Here is a 27,654-nt window from a genome sequence, read left to right as displayed (position 1 = left end):
TTGAGTGTTACTCTTAGAATCAGGCCTATGGTGAGTATACTTGTGTTTATGAATTCAAGTTTTGCTTTTCATGACAATTACCATTATTAAACACATTTACTTTCCCAACTCCTTTACTTTCTATTATGTTTTTTGCTATAATAGTCTCAGAACGCATTCAAGAGAGTGATGCAAACCCAATTTAATCACATTTAAAAATTAAAAAGGATTTTTGCAGAAGTTTGTTGACTCTTTGTCCAGCTTATTAGAATTCTCATTGATACATCATAATTTTCTATTACATAGCTGCTTATCTATTTTTCTTACTAAGCATATCTTAAAGTAGAATTAACAGACACCAACAATTCTAATTCAGTGTTATGCATGAATGACATTTCACTTTTTTGGAAAAGTATATTCTACTGCAAAGACATATTGAATCTTGCATGTGCAAAAAAATGTCATCCCTGGACAAGACTGCTGTGGAATTACCATAGTTATCTTTATAATTGGAATCGAGAGAGCATAAAATATATTCTCTCTTTTAACTGACACATACATCCACAGGCTGGTTTCTACTTCCCAGATTCTTCCCTTAGATGTACCACAGAATGAAAATTGGAGATATCCTTACATCCGTTCAGCTGTTGTTTCAACAGGATCAAATTAGGAGCTTGTACTAATAACCTGAGGATGATAGAATCATATTAGAAACACAGCTTGCAGCCCATTTAAGACACTGTAATCAAAAGCAACTTGATTTTAACAAGCTGTGATCTAAACTGCAGAGTCAAAATGCCAATGTATTTAATGCATTTGACAGACTTATCAAGGTACTGACATGATAAAATGCTTATAAGGCATTCAAAGTTGGGTTAGTACAGAAATGAGTCCACCTGATACCTCATATAAACATATGTAGACAGACAGGCTAGAATCTGCTCAGGCTTCTCTTCATCTCCTTGCTAAGATTTCCATACATCCTACTGTGGGGGTTGCAATGAAGGAGATGTTCTTTCCTAAGTAGGAAGTTACTTTTATGCTGTAGCTTAAAGCAAAGTTCTTTGGGTTACCACCACACACAGCAGGGCAGCATCTCACCTTCTTTCCCTCCATGTCTTGCACTCTAAGTGTTAAGATGTACAGGGTTGCTATGCTCAGTCAATTGTACAGATTTAAGAGAAATGTATTTCAATGAGCTAGAAATAGATATTACTACATTACAAGGTAACCACAACTAGGGTGTAAACTAACAACCTTCTTCATCAGCCTGGGAATTATCACCCACTCTCAAATCAGTTTTTAGCTCTTGCCTCCCCAAACAATCACCAAATTCACCAGAGAAAAGACAGTTGAGGCTTTCTGCCCAACCACAACTCTCAAGGCTTCCCACCTTGGGTCTCCCTTCTCCAAGTACTATTATGTGAAACTGTACTACACCATACTTCACTTCTATCTTCCCCTTCCTTTTTATAGGAAACAACTATCCCTTCCTCAGTACCTGATTATGAACAGGGCGGGCTGGTCCCTCGCCTCTGGTCCTTAAAGGAGCAATTCAACCTGTCATACAGGGTTTGAACGCGTTGAAGACACGGCTTAATGCTTTGTCGGTTGTATGTGCACTCTGCATATATGCAGGATAACCACAGTATTTCCTTCCCCCCCCCAAAAAAAGAGTTGTCAAACCAAAGGCAAGGGAGGGGGGGAGTGAACACAGAAGAAATGGATGATAGGACACAATGAGGAGGCAAATGAGGGTCTAGAAAGACAATAGGTACAATAAAATAAAATCTCACTATCAGCGCTGTGGTGATTTTGGTTATGAGTTTCAGTATATTGCAAAATTTGAAATGTAAATCTAAAAGAAAATATTAGTCTGTCTCTCTTAATGTTATACTATCTAGGAAGAAGAGAAGATAGGGGAATATTAGCCTGCAAACCATACAATCTACTTAAAAAAGCCAATTGCATCCCTAGTGCAACTCTGTAGCCTTTAGTGAGTTACATCAGCGATGAATTTGCCCTATGATTTTTGAGTTAACAAATGGAGAGATATTACTTATAATAGGTTCCAGAAAGAAGCAAGAGCCTTTAAAACAAACAAAAACAACAAACAACAACAAAAACAAAACTATCTGCTATTGAAATGGCATTTGTTACAGCAGGAGAAAAATAAGTTGTTCCCCCAAATGCTCAGATTAATGAAGCAGGATGGATGGGAAATGAGAAGTGGCCTGTAGAATGCTATAAGTCTCTAATATTTGTAAGGTACAATTTTGACTAGCTGTATTATGACTCTACACAAGGTAAACATTAGTAAATGCAAACTGATAGTTATAAAAAACATGTTTTGGTGATTGTAGTCTGTTTCCCACACACACACGCGCGCACACACACACAGTTGTGTCCATAGGAACATCAGAATGTCCTTTTAAAATGAAATCCTTTGTCATAATTACTTACTACTTCCTATCATTACTAGTTTTATTAGCCCACTTATGTAGCACTGTAAATATACTGGTTGCTATACTGGTTGCTTCTCTGAAGCGCTTACAGTCCAACACAGACAATACAGAACATGAGACATATAAGACCAAGGTGAGAGAAATATACAGGTAAGGAGAAATATAGGCAAGGTCGTTAGTGGTACAGGTACAATATTGTCCAGCATAGATATAAACTGTATCAGATCACCGATCAGGAGAGTAATTTATGGTAGAAGCAGATTTTAAGGAGGGATTTGAAGGACGACAGGGGGTGCTTGGCAGCTAAGGAGTGAGAGACTGTTGTACTTAGGCAGCAGCATAAAAGACACAAAGCTGAGTGGGAGAAGTAAGGAGAGGGGAATAGGAAGAACATAGGGAGCAAGAGACGGGCAAGGAAGCACAATCTCACCCCAAGCTCCCATAGAGGTGGAGAGGACAGCTCTGCTGTGCCTCCAATGCAGCGATGTGATTTTAAAGCTCAGTCTAGCCAATAGAAATGACATAAAGGTTCATAATCTGAGTACAAAATTATAAATTAGATCTAGCTATCTGTCACACCACTATAAAAGCAAAGAAAGCAAACAAAAAGCAATGATTTTATACATCATGTCTGCTTATGTATTCTTTCAGAGAGAATTTGCTTAGCAGATATGAGAGGAGAGGAAGGTATTTTTAGATAAACTAAGTGTTTGATTAGAAATGGCAAACTGTAGGAGTTTGTTATTTCATGAACTGGATATTTTAAGATCATCCTGCTTTTCAGGAGCTATTCTTTAGAAAGAATGATTTTAATGTCTATCTACAGAATACTTTAAAAAAAGAAAACTAGAATAGCTCTTTATGGGGTTCATTGTAGCGTAGAATAATCCCACAGATAAAATGAGTGTCCTGGTAGTAAGGTTCACTGTCTTTCTGAATTATCAGTGCAATTTACAACACTTCAACATATGTAGACACCCACTAAGGAGCTGACCTGTAAGTTTATACACCCAAGTGAATGCTGCCTGCTTTTTTATCATCACCAGCAAGAGCCAGACAACAGAGAACATGTTCTGATCCTGGTTTGCTATTGATTTCAAATGATGAAGTATACTATGAAGCAGAAAGAATGATGCTTTGCCATAAGCTAAGTTGGAACAAATGCTGTAAAAGCCACAAAATGTTTTAACTTGCAAATTGAGTGAACATAATATGAAACTATGCAAGGTCTGTGAATACATCTAGCATTGCCATTTAGAAATGTTATTAAAAATGATTTTTTTTCACAACGGGGGGATTCAAATCTACCACTTTTATGTTTTAACCGCTAAAACACTTATTTCTTCTTCCAGTGCTGGTCCCTATGTATATTCCCCATGTGAGTTTGCATGTGTACCATGCACTTGAGACTGGAAAGACTTGCAAGTAGTGTTCATTGGTCTGCGCCTGTGCCCTGGAGATCCTCATGCTCAGCAATGACAGTATAAAAGGAAGGTGCAGACGAACCACCTCTTCTGTTCCATCTCACCATTGTATGGCCTGAGTCAAAATTCTCTGGGTCCACAGCATCTTCACACAGTTTCTTATCTGTAAATATTATTGTATATAGTTTTAGTAGTCTTATAGTTAGTGTAGATTAGTTTTCCCTACCTCGGGGACCCTCTCTTGGTCAGCAGTGACCACCAGCTTGGCATTTACTGCCTTGGGAAGGCACTTTTCTCTATCAAGTGCAGCATCTGCCACTCCTTCCCTCTTGGGACCTGAGAAGGATGAGAGCGTCAACTGAGAAGTACCTTATAGAAAATACAATGAGACCCTATTCAGAGCCATGCCAGTGAGACACATTCTGCTCCCCCCGTTCTCCCGCTACATGTACGTTGGCCTCAGTCCACAAGCAGCTCCTCTCCAAGCACAAGCTCTGGAGCAGAGGCTAAATGTAATATATCCAAAGTTCCATTGTATTGGGCTTCTCATGAGAATAAGGGACACTCCTAGACACAAGAACAGATCCCCTTATGGATCTTCTCCCAAGAAAAAGGATCCCTCTTTGACTCCTTTCAAATTAGGGGAACAAAGAGGGAACAAAACCTGGGGAATTATACACCAATCAAGCTAACTTCAATACCTGGAAAGGTACAAGAGCAACTTATTAAACAATCTATTTGTAAGCACTTTACAGAATAATAGGATTATAAGAAATACCCAAGCATGGATTTTTCAAGAACAAATCATGCCAAACCTAATTTCCTTCTTTGATAAGATTACTGGAATAGTGGATAGGGCACCAGTAGATGTTATATTTCTTGATTTTAGTATGGATCTTTGACAATGCCACTTGACAATTGGATGAAAGGCCATACTCAAAGAGCTTTTACCAATGGTTTGTTGTCAAACTGGGAGGGTATATTTAGTGGGACCCCACAGATAAAAAACAAATATGGAGATACATCTATTTCATAGAATTGGAAGGGACCCTGAAAGGTCATCAAGTCCAGTCCCCTGCCTTTGCTAGCAGGACCAAATACTGATTTTGCCCCAGATCCCTAAGTGGCCCCCTCAAAGATTGAACTATAACCTGGGATTTAGCAAGCCAATGCTCAAACCACTGAGCTATCCCTCCCCTCATGTCAGTCTTGGGTCTGGTACTATTCAATATTTTCACTAATGAGCTGGCTATTAGAGTGGAGAGTATATTTATACAATTTTCAAGCTCAAAGGGGCTGCAAGCATTTTGGAGGAAAGGATTAGAATTTAAAACAACCTTCACAAATTGGAGAATTGGTCTGAAATCAACAAGATGAAATGCAATAAAGATAAGTGCAAAGTAGTTCACTTAGGGAGGAAATAATCAAATGCACAACTACAAAATGTGGAATAACTGTCTCAGTGATAGTACTGCTGAAAAGAATCTGGGGTTATAGTGAATCAAAAACGGTTGATGAGTCAACAATGTGATACAGTTGCTAAAAAGGCAAATATTATTCTGGGGTATATTAACAGGCGTGACATATGCAAGATTTGGGAGGTAATTGTGCCATTCTACTTGGCACTGGTGAGACTTCAGCTGGAGAACTGTGCCCAATTCTGGGTACCTCACTTTAAGAAAGATGTGGACAAACTGGAGCAAGTCTAGAGGAGATCAAAATTTAAAAAAGCAATAAAAGTTAGAAAACATGATCTATGCGGAAAGGTTAAAAAAACTGGGCATGTTTAGTCTTGAGAAAAGAGGACTGGGGAGGCACTAACAGTCTTAAAATATGTTAAAGGTGCTATAAAAAGGACGATGATCAATTGTTTTCCATGTCCATGGAAGCAGGACAAGAAGTAATAGGATTAATCTGAAGCAAATGAGATTTAGATTAGGTATTAGGAAAAGCTTTCTAACTATAAGGGTAGTCAAACTTTGGAATAAGTTTCCAAAGGAGGTGGTGGAATCCCCATCACTGGAGTTTAAGAAGAGATTGAACAAACATCTGCCAAGGATGGTCTAGGTTTATTTGGTCCTATCTCAGTGCAGAAGGCTGGACTTCATGACTTCAAAAGGTCCCTTTTGTCAGGATCAGGATGTGGGAAGTCTGCCCTAGTGATCAGAGCAGGAGTTGTCAGGCCTAGTGGTCAGAGCCAGAGTGAAAGCTGGCAGTCAGAGTGCAGGGATCATAGCCAGAATCCGAGTCCAGAGATCAAACAAGAGTCAGTCCAGTTCAACAGCCAGTTAGGAAGTCTCTCAATTACTCAAACAACTTCCTGTGCCTCCTTCTGGTTTAAATCACACAACAGTCCAGCCAGTCAGTGGGGCTGGTCAGGATCCTCATGGGATCCTCATGCCCTTCTGGAAGGGGCCAAAGTTCTGCTAGCACTTCACTTCCAGTAGCTCTGGGTGAGCTGCCCAGTGGCTCCCAGGTTGTAAAGAGTGCCTGGCAATGCATGGGCCCTACACCTTCTCGCCCTTTGATTCGGTTGTAGGCTCCAGTCTCTCTAACTGAAGTTGTTCCTCTATGGATAAATAATGCATGAGTCCATGGGTAATAGAGAGAGCAAGCAGGAGAATGCCTCTAGCTTGGTGGTTTCAGCATTCACTGGGAGGTGGGAGACCCAAAAACCAGTCCCCTTCATCCAATGACTTTTAAAATTATTTACCACCATGGAACAGCTTTAGCAGGAGAGATTGAGGGAGCCTCACATCAGACAGACTATCCCATAGTCCAGAGATTGGGGATTCACCTCAAAGGTGGCAGACCACTGGTCAAATTCCTTCTGTTCCTCAGGTAGACGGGGTACGTGAACTGGAAGTCTCCCATGTCCCAGGGTCAGTGCCCTAACAACTGGGCTAAAAGTTACAAAGGACATGCTCCTCCCACTGGCTTCTTGCAAAAGCAGTGTAGGCACTTAATGCCAAGAGAGGGCTTGCAACAGAGAATCCAGGCAGAAACAGGTGACTCCTTGCAACCTGGACTTAGGCGCCTCCTTTTGCTTGGAATTCTCGGTTGCAAACCCCCTCTTGGTGTTAGGTGCCTACACTGTTTTTGCAGTAAGCTGGTGGCTTAGAAGGTGAGGGGAGAAGGAGGACCTGCACCATAACCCCCTGAGAGTAATGGAGTTTAAGAAACACCTCTCTCCTTGGCATCTCCCATTGGCAAGCTTAGACAACTCCCCACCTAGCATGCTGGCTTTTGTGAATCCCATTCTCAGGCACCTATCTCTCCCCATTTATTGTATGGGGACCTTAAATGCCTAATTCAGGCTTTGTGAATCCCTGTGATTTTCCAGCCAATTAAGTTAGGTGTAGTGATCCTGAGCATTGCCATGCCTAAGTTCTTTTGTGAATCTAGCCTAAGGTGTGTGTGTGCGTGTGTGTGTGCAAGTATATATATAGAGAGAGAACGAGCAAGTTCCAATCTGAGTCATATTTATTCAAACTTTACAGTGTGGCAGACAGAATACTTATTGTGCTTCTGGTCCTTAAAAAGATGGAAGAACAATGGAAAGACTTTGAACTTTAGAAAGAACAGTCAATCAACTTTCAGGCCTTTGTCTTATAAAATTTTAAAATGACTTCCAGTTATTTCTGTCTATTGGACTTCTAAGTTGCAATTCCAAAATTCATCTTACTATCTTTTTTTTTAGCACAGCATCTTCAGTGCCCACACTACTAATAATTAATGTGAAAGAAAATTTTGTCCACAGCTGAGAAACTGAGAAGTTAGCTGACAGAGCCAGCTATAAAAATTCTGCCTTGCATAGTGCCATGGATTACTGCCAAAGTTATCAAAAATCAAAAAGAAATTGCAGTGCAAATCAAAGTTCATGTACAGGATGTGCAATTTACTGTGATGGCAAAGACTATAAAAAGGGAATGAATGGCAACCAAACTAAACAGAATATTTCGCTATAAATGTCAAGTAATGTTATTTTGAAAAAAAGTCATTGAACAATTAGATGGAAATGATTCCAACTATTATGCACTCTATGAAGTTCACTTTTAATACAGAGAACAAGGGGATCAGTTCAACAATCACTCCATGAAAGGGTATTTAAATAGCTCTTTTATAACCTCCGTTTTAAGGAGGATTTATTTGGCTATAAAACTTGTCCAAAGATATTTAAATTTTGATTTACAAGGTCTCAGTATGGAAGCAATTATATTTCAAATTTGGTTTCAGACAAAAAATTGGCTTGGACTTATTAAAGATAATGGAATAGAAATAAACCAATGAAAGTTTTAAGATACCTCTTATATTCCTTTACTGTAGGCATTATAAATGTCTTTATTCACAAATTCAAATGCTATTAGATTATTCTATATTTACTACAATTTTGCAGATCATGGATATTATGGATACTTGCGTGCTTTTTATTTAAGGCCAAATCCTGCTTCAATTTAAGGCCCTACAATAAGTTCAACATGGGTAGATCCCTACACCCACAGACATACTGATGTCAGTACAGCTTTGTGTAGGGACAATGTCAGCCTACATGGAATTCATTGCAGAATATGGGCCTGTGGCCTCAATTTGGGAAGCACTCTTACAAATGCATAAATTCAAACACTTAAGTAGTTCCATGGATTTCAATAGGATGACACAACATGCTTAGAGTTAAGGATGTCCATAAGCATTTGGAGGATTAGAGCCTGTCAGTTGGAGTTTTAAAAGATGAAATATTGGGCCTATTAAAAGCAGTTTACTGTGAACTGCTATTAAATGAGTCTTTTGCAGAATATTTCGTAGGGGTTGTGTGTGTAAATTCATGCCCCAGTTCAGCAAGGTGTATTTCAGCATGTGTATAACTTTAGTATGCATTTACCTTAGTGGGAATACTCACACTTTAATAAGTGTCCTGCTGTATTAGGGCCTTGGTCTAGAGTATAACATACAAATCTGTAAATGCTGAAGTTCTTGTCTAGCCACTGAAACAATATACTCTAATAGCCGTGAGTCAATGGAGTAAAACTATATTGTATTAAAAAGAGTCCCTAAACATTTTTTAAAGGGACAAGTTCCTCAACAGGGATTAGCACAAGGAAAAGCTTTTTTTTAAAGTTGCCTACTCTATCATGCATTTCCATGACAGAATAGTTACTCTTCTTTAAAACAAAAGAAAGCACTAATAATGGGGGATTTCAAGTATCCCCATACTGACTGGGTGCATATCACCTCAGAACAGGATGCAGATGACTGCTTCTTGGAGCAGCTAGTCCTGGAACCCACAAGAGGAGAGGTAATTCTTGATTTAGTCCTAAGTGGAGCACCGTATCAGGTCCAAGAGATGAATATAGCTAGACCGCTTGGTAATAGTGACCATAATATAATTAAATTTAACATCCCCCTGATGGGGAAAACATCTTAGCAGCCCAGAATTGTAGCATTTAATTTCGGAAAGGGAAACTACACAAAAATGAGAAGGTTAGGTAAACAGAAATGAAAAGGTACAGCACCAAAAGTAAAATCCCTGAAAGCTGCATGGAAACTTTTTAAAGACACCATAATAGAGGCTCAACTTAAATGTATATTAAAAAAACATAGTAAGAGAACCAAAAAAGTGCCACCATGGCTAAACAACAAAGTAAAAGAAGCAGTGAGAGGCAAAACAGCATCCTTTAAAAAGTGGAAGTTAAATCCTAGTGAGGAAAATAGAAAGGAGCATAAACTCTGGCAAATAAAGTGTAAAAATATAATTAGGAAGGCCAAAAATGAATTTGAAGAACAGCTAGCCAAAGACTCAAAAAGTAATAGCATAAACATTTTTAAGTACATCAGAAGCAGAAAGCCTGCTAAACAACTAGTGGAGCCACTGGATGATTGAGATGCTAAAGGAGCACTCAGAGATGATAAGGCCATTGCGAAGGAACTAAATGAATTCTTTGCATCGGTCTTCATAGTTGAGGATTTGAGGGAGATTCCCAAACCTGAGCCATTCTTTTTAGGTGACAAATCTGAGGAACTGTCCCAGATTTAGGTGTCATTAGAGGAGGTTTTGGGGAAAAAAATGATAAACTAAACAGTAATAAGTCACCAGGACCAGATGGTATTCACCCAAGAGTTCTGAAGAAACTCAAATGTGAAATTGCAGGACTACTAACTGTAGTCTGTAACCTATCACTTAAATCAGCCTCTGTACCAAATGGCTGAAGGACAGCTAATGTGATGTCAATTTTTAAAAAGGGCTCCAGAGATGACTCCGGCAATTACAGGCCGGTAAGCCTAACTTCAGTACTGGGCAAACTGGTTGAAACTATAGTAAAGAACAAAATTGTCAGACACATAGATGAACATAATTTGTTGGGGAATAGTCAACATGGTTTTTATAAAGGGAAATCATACATTACCAATCTACTAGAATTCTCTGAGGGGATCAACAAGCATGTGGACAAGGGGGATCCAGTGGATATAGTGTATTTAGATTTTCAGAAAGCCTTTGACAAGGTCCCTCACCAAAGGCTATTAAGCAAAATAAGCTGTCATGGGATAACAGTGAAGGTCCTCTTATGGACTGGTAACTGGTTAAAAGATAGGAAACAAAGGGTAGGAATAAATGGTCAGTTTTCAGAATGGAGAGAGGTAAGTAATGGTGTCCCCCAGGGGTTTGTACTGGGACCAGTTCTATTTAACATATTCATAAATGACCTGGAAAAAGGGATAAACAGTGAGGTAGCAAAATTTGCAGATTGTACGAAACTACTCAAGATAGTTAAGTCCCAGGCAAACTGCAAAGAGCTACAAAACGATCTCTCAAGATTGGATGACTGGGCAACAAAATGGCAGATTAAATTCAATGTTGATAAATACACATTGGAAAACATAATCCCAACTATACATATAAAATGATGGAGTCTAAATTAGCTGTTACCACTCAAGAAAGATCTTGGAGTCATTGTGAATAGTTCTATGAAAACATCCACTCAATGTGCAGTGGCAGTCAAAAAATCTAACAGTCCTGGGAATCATTAATAAAGGGATAGATAATAAGACAGAAAATATCATATTACCTCTCTGTAAATCCATGGTATGCCCACATCTTGAATACTGTGTGTATATGTGGTTGCCCCATCTCAAAAAAGATATTTTGGAACAGGAAAAGGTTCAGAAAAAGGGCACAAAATGATTAGGGGAATGTAGCGTCTGCTATATGGGGAGAGATTAATAAAACTCGAAGATGCTTCGAGCTAGTACTGATTAGATCCATATGAAGCTACTCAAACTCAGTAATTTACAGAAGGGGGATTACCCCAACAAATATGTGGGTTTGCCCAGGTAAAGAGCCAGAGAAGGCTTGGAAATATAGGTACAACCTTGTTTGCTTAGTTTAAGGTTCCTGTTAATAAAACATTGTGTAAAAAAATATAGTTACAAATTTCTGTTAAGCTAGGTTCAATTTGTGCTAAGCGAGAATCTTTGCAGTAAAACCTTCCCATCAGTTACCAGTAAAATCACTCCAGGAGGGTAAGATGCAATCGATATTGCCAAACAAAGAGGAACTGATAACCATGAAATGTAAATCAGAGTAACTAGCAGAAAAATACCTGTACTACCTAACTGTTCTCATCTGATACATTAAAAATTGATATTAAAATACTTGAAATATAAATGTTTAGTAAAAAATGTCTTAAATAGTAAAATGTTCTTGATATCAAATACATGAAATGTAGCCTTCTATAGGCTTTGTCAGTTTTTCCAACAAAATATTTAGGTATATTTCTTAAAAGACCCCTTTCCCTTAAGGGACTTTTTTGCCATCTGGGGTCGGGGGGGAGAGAGTTTAGGAGCTAGCAAACAGAGCTGTAAACAGGGGAGTTTGAGTGGGAGTTCTGTTGGAGGAGAAGATATTTGTATTTGTATCTGTATGTGTAGAGGCTGGTAGGGGCAGTGTGCTGGGAGAGAAGCTGAGCCCTGATTAGGGGGCGGGGCTTCTCTGATTAGGGGTCCTATAAACGTAGCCAGCCAGTTAAGCAGTGGCACAGGAGCCAGCAAACAGAGCTGTAAACAGGGGAGTTTGAATGGGAGTTTGCAAGGGGAGTTTGGTGGGAAGACTAAGAGAGGCAGGCAGAGGAACAGACAGACTAATGAAGGGAGTGTGTGGTGTTCTGGCAGTGTCTTGGTGCTTGTAAGGGGTTTGTTTTGCTGTGGGTGGTGGTGTTTTGGTTTGGTTTGTGTTTCCCAGACTTACAGGATTTAGGTGGGAAGCCTATGACAGATACAGAGGCAGCAGTGGTAGTGACCCAAGCAGTGGAAGACACAATGAAGATGACTGGATGTGGAAGCTGCGGCATGTACATAATCCTGGAGGGGGTACCAGAAAAGAGTTTTGTCTGCATGAAGTGCTGCCTGATACAGCTAATGGAAGAAAAAAATCTGAGGATTGGAGATACAGGTGGAAACTCTGGTTGAGTTTAGAAGGGGGTTTGAGCTGATGATGGAGCAAAGACATAAGGAGGCTGAAGGGAAAAGCTCAGACTTGCAGATGGAAGCAGGACCAAAGAACTCTGAGGGGAGACTGCTGGGTGAGGAAAGTAGACAGTGGAAGCATGTGACTAAGAGAACCAGGCAGAGGAAAAGACAAGCTAGTGAAGGAGAAATAGAGCTCAGGAACAGGTTTGCAGAGTTGGAAAATGAAGAAGGGGCACAGCAGGTGGTCACTGAAGATGAGAGGGCAAGGAAGAAGAGTCCTGTAGGAAGAAGGGAAGAGTCAGTGTAGATACTAACACCAAATATAAGCCCCAGGAGGATACAGGATGGGTTGCTGAGGATTGCAAGGGAGAAGAGGAATCGAGAGGACTTGCAGCCAGAGGGAACAGGGGATAGACTGGAGAATCGCACAATCAGAATGATTTTTTAAAAATTAATTCTATTTTTGTACTCAGAAATGTTTTAGAGGGAGAATGAGCTCTAATCATTTAGATCTGAGCTCTCAACATCAGAATAGCCAAGTTTGTTGTGTTTGCATGGGCAACACAATTTTAAATTACAAAATTAGAAATGTACATGTTCAAAGGTCTTTTAACATTAAATTATACACATCAAACCGGTCTGTACTAAACTATCCTACAAATATTCCACAAACAAGGCAGCAAAATAACCAGTCCACCACAAAATCTACAAATACAAAATGTAAGTCTTCAGGAAAAGGCAGGTCTACATGATTGGGGACTCCTTACTGAGAATAGACAGGCCTGTAACCAGAACTGATCCAGAGAACAGAAGTATGTGCTGTCTGACAGGTGCTAAAATATGGGATGTGGACCTGAGGCTGAAGAGGATCCTAACAGGAGCAGGAAAGAATCCACTGATTGTCCTTCATGTGGGAACTAATGATACGGCTAGATTCTCTCTGGAATGTATCAAGGGAGACTATGCCAGGCCAGGGAAGACACTTAAGGAAATCGAGGCTCAGTGATCTTCAGTGTGATTCTGCCTGATCCTAGAAAAGGGCAACAAAGGTGTGACAAGATTATGATGATCAACAGATGGCTCAGGCAGTGGTGCTATAAGGAGGGCTTTGGGATGTATGGCCACTGGGAAGCATTCATGGACAGAGGACTGTTCTCTTGGGATGGGCTTCATGTGAGTAGGGAGGGAAATAGACTTCTAGGATGGAGGCTGGCACAACTGATTAAGAGAGCTTTAAACTAGGAATTGCGCGGAGATGGTTGGAAGATGTCCAGTAATCTCCATTCCAGATTTTAACATTGAGAGGGAAAAAAACGAAGTAAGAAAGGATACAGATGTGGGTAGGAGAATGGACATAAGAAGGAAGTGTACTGTAGATACCAGTCTAATAGGTGATACTGGAGGTAGAATGTCTGTGCCTAATCGGGTAAAGAATGTGAGCAAAGCCAAACAGCAAAAATTAAGATGTTTGTACACCAATGCAAGGAGCCTAGGTAACAAAATGGAGGAACTAGAGTTACTGGTGCAGGAAGTGAAACCAGATATTACAGGGATAACAGAAACATGGTGGAATAGTACTCATGACTGGAACACAGGTATTGAAGGGTATGTGCTGTTTAGGAAAGACAGAAATAAAGGCAAAAGTGGTGGAGTAGCACTGTATATCAATTATGAGGTAGACTGTAAAGAAATAAGAAGTGATGGAATGGATAAGACAGTCTGTCAGGGCAAAAATCACATTGGGGAAGAAAGCTACTAGAGCCTCCCCTGGGATAGTGCTTGGGGTGTGCTAAAGACCACCACGATCTGATTTGGATATGGATAGAGACCTCTTTAATGTTTTTAATGAAGTAAATACTAATGACAGGTTTCAGAGTAGCAGGCGTGTTAGTCTGTATCCACAAAAAGAACAGGAGTACTTGTGGCACCTTAGAGTCTAAAAAATTTATTTGAGCATAAGTTTTCATGGGCTACGGCCCACTTCGTCGGATGCATAGGATGCCCACACAAGCTTATACTCAAATAAATTTGTTAGTCTCTAAGGTGCCACAAGTACTCCTGGTTTTTTTGTAACTACTAATGGGAATTGTGTGATTATGGGAGACTTTAACTTCCCAGATATAGACTGGAGGACAAATGCTAATAATAATAATAATAGGGCTCAGATTTTCCTAGATGCGATAGCTGATGGATTCCTTCACCAAGTAGTTGCTGAACCAACAAGAGGGGATGCCATTTTAAATTTGGTTTTGGTGAGTAGTGAGGACCTCATAGAAGAAATGGTTGTAGAGGACAACCTTGGTTCGAGAGATCATGAGCTAATTCAGTTCAAACTAAATGGAAGGATAAAGAAAAACAGATCTGTGACTAGGGTTTTTGATTTCAAAAGGGCTAACTTTAAAAAATTTAGGAAATTAGTTAGGGAAGTGGATTGGACTGAAGAACTTGAGGATCTAAGGTGGAGGAGGCCTGTAATTACTTCAAGTCAAAGTTGCAGAAACTCTCAGAAGCCTGCATCCCAAGAAAGGGGAAAAAAATCATAGGCAGGAATTGTAGACTAAGCTGGATGAGCAAGCATCTCAGAGAGGTGATTAAGAAAAAGCAGAAAGCCTACAAGGAGTGGAAGATGGGCATGATCAGCAAGGAAAGCAATCTTATTGAGGTCAAAACATGTAGGAATAAAGTGAGAAAGGCCAAAAGCCATGTAGAGTTGGACCTTGCAAAGGGAATTAAAACCAATAGTAAAAGGTTCTGTAGCCATCAGGGCCGGCTCCAGCGTTTTTGCCGCCCCAAGCGGCAAAAAAAAAAAAAAGCGCCGCGATAGGCAGCACCTCAGCAGGAGTTCTACCACCGCCACTTCATTCTTCAGTGGCAATTCGATGGCAAGTCCTTCCCCCTGAGAGGGACTGAGGGACCCGCCACCGAATTGCCGCCGAAGAGCCGTACATGCTGCCCCTTTCCATTGGCCGCCCCAAGCACTTGCTTGCTGCGCTGGTGCCTGGAGCCGGCCCTGGTAGCCATATAATTAAGAAGAAAACAAAGAAGAAGTGGGACCGCTAAACACTGAGGATGGAGTGGAAGTTAAGGATAATCTAGGCATGGCCCAATATCTAAACAAATACTTTGCCTCAGTCTTTAATGAGGCTAATGAGAAGCTTAGGGATGACAGTAGGATGACAAATGGGAATGAGGATATGGAGGTAGATATTACCACATCCGAGGTAGAAGCCAAACTCAAACAGATTAATGGGACAAAATCGGAGGGCCCAGATAATCTTCATCCAAGAATATTAAAGGAACTAGCACATAAAATTACAAGCCCATTAGCAAGAATTTTTAATGAATCTGTAAACTCAGGAGACTGGAGAATTGTTAACATAGTTCCTATTTTAAAGAAAGGGGGGAAAAAGTGATCCCAGTAACTACAGGCCTGTTAGTTTGACATCTGTAGTATGCAACCACAATTTGAGGACTTCAATAGCTCAGACATAGGTTAGGGGATTGAAACAGGAGTGGGTGGGTGAGATTCTGTGGCCTGCATTGTGCAGGAGGTCAGACTAGACGATCATAATGGTCCCTTCTGACCTTAAAGTCTATGATTCTAGGCTGAACATTCAGCTCATGTATATGTTTTCAGGGTTAATCATGAGGATTTTATTGTTTAACTCCCATTAAAAACAACAGAAATCTCACAGTCAAATTCCTGAGCATCATAATTAAAACTTACCCTGCAGTGCTGCTGTGAAGATTCACCAATTGTTTTTGGAAATTGTTACTCTCACTGGCAGAAAGTTGTAACTTTTTGCTTCCTGGCTGTGATTGCAAAGTTCTCCATTTGTAAGCATTTTGGTTTTAGTTAAACATTTTTACTGTGTTATATTTCACTATAGAGGGCTGAGTTATTTTGATGTCATTTTCCTAGAATTTTGTTCTTCTGTAGGGCAGCGCTGTATTTAATGGTTTCTCTTGACTCCCAGATTTAAATTGCCTATATTTCTCTAAGGCCGCCAGTCATTCTGATGATGATACATAATTTGTCTTATATAGTGGTTTGCTTGTCATTTTGTATGAAAAGCTTCTCTTACTTTTTGTTCAAATTTGTTTGTTTGTTTTTCCTCTGGTGATTCAGTTTTATGTTTCTCTTTACTATACTATCAGAAGCATGGGCATGTTTTCCTGGAATCTGTAAGCTACGGCTACAGCCTTAATTCTTTAATTTAATATAAAATTTCTTTCATTTTTGTGTTTGCATTTTGATTATATATGAAACTCTTTCTCACACTGATCAATAACTATTTCACGCATTTTAACATTGTGACCTAAATTCATTGTGTTTCACGGTCCCTAGCAGAGACCTATTTACCATAGGGAAAGTAGATGTTATGGATTATTGACAGTGAAAGGGAAGTATCAGAGGGGTAGCCGTGTTAGTCTGGTTCTGTAGAAGCAGCAAAGAATCCTGTGGCACCTTATAGGGAAGATTCTTGAGTTAAGAGATTTTATTTGGTTCTATAATTACTCCTCTCCCTCCTCCCCCATTGTGTATTTGCAGGTACAGTAGTGCCATGTACAAGAACCTGGAACAATTTTTTTTTAAATTTTAAAAAATTGTTTGAATGTAGTTCTCATGAACTTAGTGAGCCTTCATTACTAGTATCCATTTGTGAATTGTTTTAGTACATGTAGACCAGTGGTTCTCAACCTATTTATCATTGTGCGTGCATATACAGCTCTCTATGTTATGTGGGCCGCATCCACACAATATATATACTACAGGGTTTCTCAAACAGGGGTTGCCGCTTGTGTAGGGAAAGCCCCTGGCGGGCCGGGCCGGTGTGTTTACTTGCCCCGTCCGCAGGTCTGGCCGATTGCGGCTCCCACTGGACACAGTTCGCCACTCCAGGCCAATGGAAGCTGTTGGAAGCAGCACGGGCTGAGGGACTTACTGGCCGCTGCTTCCAGCAGCTCCAATTGACCTGGAGCGGCGATCCATGGCTAGTGGAAGCCGCGATCAGCCGGACCTGCGGACAGGACAGGTAAACACACCGGCCCGCCAGGGGCTTTCCCTACACAAGCGGTGACCCCTGTTTGAGAAACCCTAATATACAACCTATATGGCCCTGAGAATGTCACATGCCGCAGCTGTGTGCTGATTGGGCCACAAGCAGCCAGTGGGCTGCAGGTTGAGAACCACTGGTGTAGACAGTTAGGACCTGATCCCGCAATTAACTTTGTATGCCACATCTGTGCACTTGCAGTTAATTGCCCGGCCAGGACTCTGTTATGTACTTGCTGTTACATGAAACAAAGCATTAGTCTCACCCTTTTTCACCCAGGTTATTCTATGAGCCTCCAAATGTGCATAAACCAGAATTAAACAATTCAGTGTAATATCACACCTGTAAATAGTTCTCAAATGTCCTAAATTCAGCACTTATTGGATACATACATCCATTGTGAGCTACCATGTCTTATTATACTGGATATAGGGGCATAATGTTGAGGTGGGTACTCCCTACCCACAGTCAGAGGGTCTTCCACATACAGATTTTAATTTCAACCCATCCCCACTTTGTTTCTGTTGCCACCCATCCAAAACATCCATCTGCAATCACATTAACTGCCTCTGTTCCTCCCTAATTCTTGGAAGTGCTTCCTCTTGCCTAGTGGTACAAGTTGAAATCATTTCTTGCTGGTACGCTGCACTCATGGGAGGGATACAAAGCGGGGGGCACATGACCCCTCCGCACATGACCCCCCATGAGATTCCACCTTGCCCCGCCCCTAGCCTGGGGCCCCGCATTCTCCCGGTCCTCTCCCCATGAGCCACATCCATCCCATCTCTGTCCTCCTCCCGCTGCGTCAGAGACTTCTGCTGTATAAACCCCAGGCAGGAGGATTCAGGAGACACAGCTGGGGGCCCAGCTGCGGTTCCCAAGAGATCCCTGATGCGCAGGGGAAAGGAGCAGAATGCCAGTAGCTCCTCTGGCATGGCTGTACCGACCCCAGCCACACCCCGTGCCCTTCCACAGAGCTGCGTCGCCTCTGCCTGTACAGCAGCCCTGTCGGAGGAACTGCCAGCATTCTGCTCCTTTCCCCCTGTGGTACCCAGCAGGGAAAGGAGCAGAATGCTGGCAGTTCCTCTGGTGGCTGTACCACCCCCAGCACTCTCCTCGCAGGGGCAGCTCCAGGCACCAGCACCCCAAGCGTGTGCTTGGGGCAGCAAGCCACTGGGGGCACTCTGCTGGTCGCCGCAAGGGCAGCAGGCAGGCTGCCTTCGGCGGCTTGCCTGCGGAGGGTCCACTGGTCCCACGGCTTTGGCGGACCTCCCGCAGGCATGCCACGGGACCAGTGGACCCTCAGCAGGCAAGCCGCCGAAGGCAGCCTGCCTGCCGTGCTTGGAGCGGCAAAATGCATAGAGTCGCCCCTGCCTCTAGCCCCCCCACACACCTCTTAACGGCCAGGGAGCACTCGACCATCCTATTCCCACTCCCCCAGCTCCTCCTCTCAGGCTCCCAATGGCACAACCACCACCCTTGAGCTGGGATGGTGAAGAAACTCCTTTCTCCTCACACCTGCTAGAAGTGAGAGGCTTATAGTTACCCCTGCCTCCCAGTCTCACCCAGCATCGGTAAATGAGCAAGGGAGCACAGCAGCTGAGAAAGACGCACAAAGCAGAGTAATACAGTGGGGAGTGGCAGTGGCGTCTGAAGAAGTGTTACACCAGCCCCCAACTGCCATTGGTGATGGGGTCTGTGGGTTGGGGAGCGGAGTAAGTCATGGAGGTTCTGTGTCAGGGACAGAAGATCGTTTTATGGGGAGGCAGGAAATTATTTCAGAGGAAATGTGTGTGTAGAAGGGGCAAGAGATAAATACATGGGACAAAACCCTTAATTGGGAGATAGAATTAGTAATCAATGTACCCAGTTTCCTGCCGCCATCCTTGGTGTGGGGGTTCCAGTCGCATGGGAAATGCATGGTGAGTCCTTTCCTACTCTTGTGAAGGCTAGGGATAGACTGGTATAGCTTAACTAGTGCTACCCTTAGTGTAAACAGGCAAAGATACTATTTGTATCCCTGACATTTATCCCTGTTTCACCTCCAGGGTAAGCTCCATGCTAGGGATTGCGTTGGTGCAGATATACAGCTGGTTTAAACTGGTACAGATCCCTAGTCTAGACAAGTCCTAATTCAATTTATGTAAATCCAACATCCCCCACCCTTTTTTGACCAAATATGTTGGCAGGTGTGCCTAAATCCTTTAGAGATTTTGGTCCCTGAGTAGATGGCTATCCCCCTTTGAAAAGGGAGAATAATGAGCAAAAATTGATGAAATGCAAATAAGAGTCATTCTTTTTCACACAAAAATACCTGCCAATATAAATATTTGTATAAACAGCCATTCTCTAAACTGCTAGGAGAACAAATGTTCTCAGGTACTGTTCCTACACTATTCAACCATCTATATCTTCTGAGAGTAAAACGTACACAGCAGCAATGCAATAGTCCTTATGCTGGTTTGTTGACATTGCAGCTGAGAATACAGCCTCTGAATAGTGAATATGTATTACATATCTTTCCCCACTCATGCCTGGCTTCTCTGCTCAGATTGGTTGGCATTAACTTAGCAGCTCTGTTGAAACGTGGCTTCACTTTACACAATATACTCATCAAGTATTTCTTGTCAGTCAAAAAGATCCTAATAGATCTTAACAAAAACTTTACTGAGAATAACCATCCTCTTCCAAAGCTACTACCAGCTAACACCTGTCTTACCAAACATGCTTCACTTACGAGGAACTTAAGATCTTCAATAGATTCCCCAGGAGAATCAACACCAGGCAGGAGCAGTCAATTTCAGAAAGAAAAAATAGCATGTGTACAAGCACATTTGAAACATCATCAAAACTCCAGTAAAGTTTTGTAGACACATATTTTTAAATAAGAGGAATAGAGTCATCAAAACTCTTCAGGCAACTGAACTGTGTGCTCCAAAAATTCAATTTACAACTCAAACAGAAGAATAAGAGTTGGCAAGAGTCAATAGCTTTCTTCACTGATTTTTTCCCTGTATGTTTTTCATAGAGTTCTGGATTCACAATAACTTTTACTCACTATTTCCTGTTATTTCACATGCATTGAAATGGGAATTGCAAGAATATTGCCACATATACTAAAGACTTGCGTAGTACCTTATGGTTAGGGATCTACCAAATTCACGGTCCATTTTGGTCAATTTTACAGTCATAGGCTTTTGAAAATCATCAATTTCACAGTTTCAGATATTTACAGCTGAAATTTCATGGTGTTATAACCATGGGGATTGCAACCCAAAAGAGGGTTGTGGGGGGGAGGTTGTAAGGCTATTTTAGTGGGGGGTTGCAGTATTGCCACTTATGTCTGCTCTGCAGCTGACTGAGGTACTGCTTTCAGAGCTGGGCAGCCAGAGAGCAGCTGGCAGTGATTGCATGGGTGAGGGTCACATAGTATGTGGGGGGGTCAGCACTTTTTTAAGGGAGGCAGGGCCAGGTTTATGAGTGGTGGGGGAGAGCCCTGTGGTTGGGGGGGGGAGCGCTATCCTCTCCCCCATGTGTATAGCCAGCAGAAGGCCCTTTTAACCCCTGAATGCTGGGCCCGGCAAGGGCAGGGCTGGGGGCAAGGACACTGGAAGCTTTTTAGAAGGGGGGGGGGGCATCAGCACTGGAACCAGTGAGGCTGGGGCCCATGCCCCCCGCTTTTAACATGGGCATGTTTTGAGGGATCAGGGGACAGTGTAGCCTCCTCCCAATCTGTAAGCCTCCAGCAGGTGTGGAGCAGCACCAGCAGGGCCTGCACTTCACTGTGGAGGAGCTGATAATGGTGCTCCCTCAAAGTATACCCATATTAAAAAGTGGGGGGTGACCCCTGCCCCCGGTTCTGGTGCCATTGGCTAGAGGTGCCCCAGCCAGGGACTCCGAGCATGCACTGGGCTCCAGCTGCTAATGCTGGCTAGGCTGAGAAGGGACAGGACTTCCTCTTCTCCAACAGGGGATCCTTCCAGGGCTGGGTCAGACCCACCTCTGGGGAACCTCCCCCAGCTTCAAGAAGCTCCATGGCTGCTCCCATGTCTGGGGAGCATTGAGCAGAAAGTGGGGCAGGGTTACAGAGCTTGCTGCAAGCTGGGGGAGGTTCCCAGACGATTTCATGGTCCCTGACACGTTTTTTGTGGCTGCGAATTTGGTATGGCCCTACTTGTAGTACATACCTCTGCATCCTTTGTTTAAATCCTGTTCTGTAGCTTTCTGTAGCAGTAATCTTCAATGAACTGCAACAGAAGTCACTGCATCTTTCAGAACAATCATTTTGCTTTTCCAGCAGCAGGAGAATCTGTGTTCCAAAATGTAGTACTACTCATCATCTTTCTGAAGCTCTACAGAGAAACCAGTAGGTTACCCATATGGGATACAGACCCACAAACGAATAAAACATTAAAGTTTTAGCCCCTCATCCATTGTCTACCCAAAAAAAAAAAAAAGCCCATGCAAAATCTATAGAAAATGGAGAAAAATAAAATAGAAATGAAACAAAACAATGTTATGTATTTCTGTCAGTGGCAAACGTAGGAGAATTTGGAGGTCCTTTGCTAGAATTAACATATTCTCTACTTGACCTATATGAATATTGGGGTACCTGAAATGCTGGAGTTCTAGTAATGCCATGGCAGCATCAGATGCTGATGAGCTGATATCAGTACTGGAATTTTTCCGATTGTGACACTAATGCATTCAGGCATAAATGTAAGTCCTGCCGTAGGAGGATTGGGGTGAACAAGTCCATGGGGCCTATTAAAATTATAGTTGCAGCATCTGCCTTTGATTAGTTTGCAAGTGGGGAGGAGGAATGTGTGAAGCAATAGGGGGCATGAGAGAAGAGCAGAGGACTAGAAGAGATCAGAAGCTGTCAGATCTCTACCCTCACTGCAGGAGGCTTATGCAGGTGTTGGGAGCAAGGAAAGCAACTGTTTACCTAATCAACTCTGCCTACTTCCTCTACAATTCCCAGCATAGCCCCTGGGGCAGCCATATGAGGGAGGGGGCAGTATCTGTGCAAGGGAAAAGACAGCATCAACACCCCTTCATTAACCACCAAAGTGGCATCAATGTCCTAGGAATAGGGAGGTAAGGAATGGTGTACATTCAGCAGGGACTTGGAGGAATGAGAGGCAAGAGCAGTGGTGCAAGTATGGTGGTACGGTCCGGTACACTGTACCACTAAGATATTTATAGCTGGTACTGCATACCAGAAAGACAGAGGAGGAACCTGTTCCCAACCCTTCCCTGCAGGTGCGTCTCCTGAGTTCTCCTGCCAGGGATCTGTACAGCAGCTGGCCAGAGGACAGGGCTGGGGGGCGGTACAACAGCTGTGCTGGAGGAACTGCTGGTATGGGGCTGCACGGTGCCCTGTGTTCTGCTCGTTCTCTGTGGTTCAGGGCTCTCCCAGAAATCACAGCAGGGAATGGAGCAGAACCCCCATCCCCATCCCCTGCCCTTCCAGGGATCTATGTCTCCTCAGTCTGTACAGCAGCCCTGCCGGAAGATAGGGTTGGGGGGCGAGGAGACAGGCGGCTCTAGGCATTTTGCCCCAAGCACGGCAGGCAGGCAGGCAGGCTGCCCTTGGCAGCTTGCCTGCGGGAGGTCCCCGGTCCCGCAGATTCGGCGGCAGCCTGCAGGAGGTCCCCGGTCCCGCGGATTCGGCGGCAGCCTGCAGGAGGTCCTCTGAAGCCACGGGACCAGTGGACCCTCCGCAGGCATGCCGCTTGGCGTGCTGGTGCCTGGAGCCACCGCTGGAAACTATTATGCAATTCAATTGAAAAAGTGGCAGTGAAGAAATGTAGAAATGATTATTACACTTACTGTATTGCATTAATATACTGACTGGAGCTATTACATGATCTTTGGCAAAATACAATAGGGAACATGTGAAGTGCTGTCAAAAAAAATCTGAAATGCCATCACAGACCAATTTGCTAGTCATAATTTATCACCTCCCAAGGTTTTTTCTAGCAAATCACAGGCCCAAATTTTCCCTTACTTCCACCAATACAGCCTAGTTGAAGTTGAGAGCAGAATTCAATCTCTACACTCACTAAGTCCATATTTGGAAAAGCAGAAGGTGACATACATGAGCAGAAGAGAGAACCTATTCCATACATTAGCAAAGAATATTCATCTACGGTACAGATTAATGCTAAAGCAAAGTAACAGGAGATGAGGTGATTGCTTAAATAGATTACCCTAGCTTGTCAAAGCGACACCATCAGATCTACACTTTGTCTTTTTCTTAAAGGTTAGTTGGTGAAGGATTATCACTGTTCCTTGAAAATGTCATGCAAAATGTTTTTTTTAAATGTTACAGCAATATTAATGTAAAAATGAGACATACAAAGAATATTAAAAAATAAATAGAATAAGTGTTACTAACTAGAAAATACAATCTAATATTCCTTGAGTGGAAGCATATAGTCTTTCTATATAAAAAAGTAGATTGAAAACCATAAGTACATTATTCTTGTAGACATTAACTGTACCACAAGAACTTTTAAGGAAAGGGAGTAATGAAACAGCCTGAAGCATTATATAAAGAACATCAAAGCTATATTTTAAAACCACCGTGGTAGAACTAAGACACAGTCTTAGTGTACTATAGTCTTCCAGAAATATTTGTACATGTTATGTTTTTCTTGTATATGGTCTCTGCTAGAGACCACACACATCAGGTTTATGCCATTTGATCCCAGTTTAAATCTGAGCAATCCACATGTATGAGGATTATCCCAGTAGATGCATTGACACAAGTGGGGGTGAGTGAAAAAGATGTGGGGATATGTGTACTATATCTTACAATTGGTAGCAAAAGAAATCCAGGAAGGAGGGGGGCTGTAGATGGCTCTAAGCAGTAGCTCTACATTGAGGCAATGATGCCCTTGGGTGCATCTACACTGAAACAAACAAAAAACACAACAAAAAAACCAAGCACCAACTTGCAATCAGTCTCAGAGCTTCAGTCAACTGACTTGGGCTCATGCTATGGGGTTAAAAATAGATGTGTTTTTTTTTTCTTTTGCTCAAGTATAAGTGTATTTTTAAGATTGTTAATTGCCTCTTATTTTCATATAAACACTTTTGAAGATATTCCAGATTTCTAGCTGTCTCTTCTCTTTACTACAAAAGAGCTATCTCAATCTTTCAGTTTCTCTCTCAAAACCTTATTTTATTTTCCTGGTGGTCTGCATAAAGACTAGCTGATACAGAGAGAGCTCTTAGCACTTTTAATCAGAAGCTAATTTGAATGCCATTGACCACAAAGGTAATAGCTAAATAGAGAATAACAAAAACCGACTAGGAAAGGTAGACAACTGGCCTTGATTACAACTAGAGTTGTCAGTAAACATTAGCCAACTCCTTACAGGTAGGTATTTTTTAAATTATTTGTGACATCTATAACAAATACTGAATTAGATTTCCTCTGTTGTACTTTAATCAGACAAAAACATTTTCTAAAATAATAAGATATTTCTTACTTATTATGGCATCCATCCTACCTTGGGATCTGTTAATGTGGTCCTATGCATCCATGCAGAATCCTCCTGTGCCCATGCAGATTACCTACTCACTTCAATGGAACAATTCATGTTTATAGCTGCCTGCATCAGTGCATCATTTTGCAGACTTTGGGCCTGTATGATTAAACTTGTCATTTACTCTGACTCTTAAATATCACCAGACGTATACAGTTTCAGTCACACCATCCATTATAATGGATGACTTTATTTTCCTAACAGACATTAGGAAATCAATCTAAATCTGTAATGTTATTTTCATATTGCCTCAGAAAGGATTACTGAATGAACAACACATGAAATGGACAGCTGTGTTAGGTATGTTTTGGACCTTAGGTTGCCCTATTTTTCCCCCAGTGATTGTGAATAACAGTTGCCCTCTAAGAACAGATTAAAAATGTATTCTGTCCCTAGGGCATTGTCATTGCTTCACAGAACAGTGGAAGTCACTCTACTCTGAAACTCTACAGGACATTAGCAATAGGCTTAACTGTAGAGCTGCCTTTAGCAACACTTGCCCATCTCCTGTAGAGCTCACTGAGTACAAGTCACACAGACGTCAGGTGAAGAAGGCAATGTAAAAGGAAAAACAAAATCCAGCTTTCACAAAGTCAGTAGCATAGAAATGAGAGGGGTTGTTTTTTTGCTTTTTTGACTAACATTCTTTGGAAAGCAATCAGGCAGCAAACACAGCAGGTGCATTGTGGGCCACCAGCAAATCTGGAACTCCAGCTGCATCTGAAAAGCAAATCAGAAGTACTGAACAGATATTTTCCATGTAATCAAACAGGCAGAAATATGCAGGTATTGAATAATTCACTGCTGGCTTCAATTATGTTGGGATAGTTGGAATGATTTATTTTTCAGCTGCTGTCTGGTCTCAAATATATGTTTAAAATTGTTTGACAGGAAGGATTGTTTGACAGGATGGACTGTATTATTTTGAATTGTAACTTTGGTTAGCTGGAAATGCAGCTGACAGGAAATAGCTGGCACTTGCTTCTAGCAAAAGTATAAGTAAAAGTCTTCACTACCTGGCCAAAAAGGGCCAGAACCTGTTCAGAAATGTGAGTTGAATCTTTCCACAGATGAGTGAAATAAGTAGGGTTCTGTGCATCTTCAGGAGCGCAATTTGGGGGTAGGGGGGACTGCAGCGCCCCTGCGAGTTTCATACAGGAGACATGCTCCCAGGCAGAGCTCCTAACTACAGCATGGGCGTAAGTGTGGAATGTGAGTTCTGCAGAGGAGAGGTGCCCCTGGGGCAGAGAGTCAGTATTTTATTTACAAACAGAGGCAGAATGATTAGATAAGAAAGGGCTGGTGATTGCCTGTAAAACAGGGATCCCTCTGCAGGGTGTTGAAGAGAGAATGCAGGGGACTCAGAAGAAATACAGCCAAGCCTCTGAGCCAAGGTTACATTCAGAAGGGCTTGGTTACACTTACAAATTTGCAGCGCTGCAGCAGGGTGTGAAAACACACCCTCTGCAGCGCTGCAAATTGCGGCGCTAGAAAGCGCCAGTGTAGTCAAAGCCCCAGCGCTGGGAGCAGGCTCCCAGCGCTGTTCGTTATTCCCCACAGGGAGGTGGAGTACGGACAGCGCTGGGAGAGTTTTCTCCCAGCGCTGGCGCTTTGACTACACTTAGCGCTTCAAAGCGCTGCCGCGGCAGCGCTTTGAAATGCAAGTGTAGCCACAGCCGAAGAGAGGGAGATTGGAGGCGCATAGGTGAAAAGAAGGGACCAAAATCCAGAGAAGGGAGAGTAGTGGTATAGAGAAGTTCCCACTCTACCTGGGGTACTTAAGTGCTCCCATCACCATAGTGTCTGAGTACCTCACAATGTCTAACCTATTTCTCCTGTTAAGATGGCTCAGATATTTAAGTATAAAGTGTATAATTATTGAGCACATGTTAATATTTATAAGTGGAGGTGCTGATGTCAATAGACGTTTTACATGATTAAGGTTGATAGAAGATTTGACTCTCCAATTTTCTTTCAAGACAGAGAGCTGCCCAGAGCTCCTGTGCCTGTTTATTTTCCTTTCTTGCCTGCAGTGGCCCTGAGATAGCTCAGAAGTCTCAATTTTTTTTTCAACTTTAAAATCTGGAATTGTCTTGGTGTTTGCTTTTAAATATTCTCCTGTGAGAGCTGCAGCTCAATCACTGCAGTGTTGTGTTTAAGAGCCTTCTGGAAAGTAACTAGCCTTTAAACAGAAGTGAAAGCATTGTTATGCTTATAAGAAGCACACGGGATCTTTTTCAGGGGAAAAGGGAATACGCCATGTTTATTGAAGATACAGCAATTAGCATATGCATTCAATCACACCACACACACACTGTCCTACCAGTCGATGTTATAGTTACCAGTCCAGAGTCCAGATCAATCTAGTGGCCAACTAGGTTGATCAAGGGTAGGGAGAAGCCAGGTTCCATCGGTCATGACATGATGCTCCGGGGAAGTCTTGGCAGGATGAACCCAAAGTTTCATGGCAAGGCACCCTGTTTATATAGTGATTTTCCTTCATTGGGACCAATGAGTTTTGCACTGTCATGCTGCAATCAATTTGATGAATGCTTGTTTTCTTAAATTGTCCTTCTCATCCTTTATCTTGTTCTTTCATCAAGTTCCTTAGGGAGTTATTCCATGCTGGTTTTAATCACAGCTATCTTATCCCGATTGATAGGTGCCTGTCTCATCTTTAGAATCGTCAATCTGCCCTCCTCTGACATTT

General features: G+C 42.1%; 1 long non-coding RNA gene across 1 annotated transcript; it reads right to left on the bottom strand.

Annotated features, from left to right (window-relative positions):
- Window positions 1–245: 245 nt before the first annotated feature.
- LOC120399177 lies at window positions 246–21,697 on the bottom strand. The gene is made up of 3 exons (XR_005595008.1): window positions 21,573–21,697; window positions 3,841–4,031; window positions 246–666 (listed from the first exon to the last, which is right to left on the bottom strand). It is a non-coding gene; the product is annotated as an uncharacterized LOC120399177 (long non-coding RNA).
- Between the last annotated feature and the right edge of the window lie 5,957 nt (window positions 21,698–27,654).

Source organism: Mauremys reevesii, linkage group 2 (assembly GCF_016161935.1).
Source record: "Mauremys reevesii isolate NIE-2019 linkage group 2, ASM1616193v1, whole genome shotgun sequence".
NCBI classification, from domain to species: domain Eukaryota; kingdom Metazoa; phylum Chordata; order Testudines; family Geoemydidae; genus Mauremys; species Mauremys reevesii.
The sequence above is the reverse complement of the archived record's forward strand: the minus strand, read 5'-3'. Positions and strand labels throughout refer to the sequence as shown.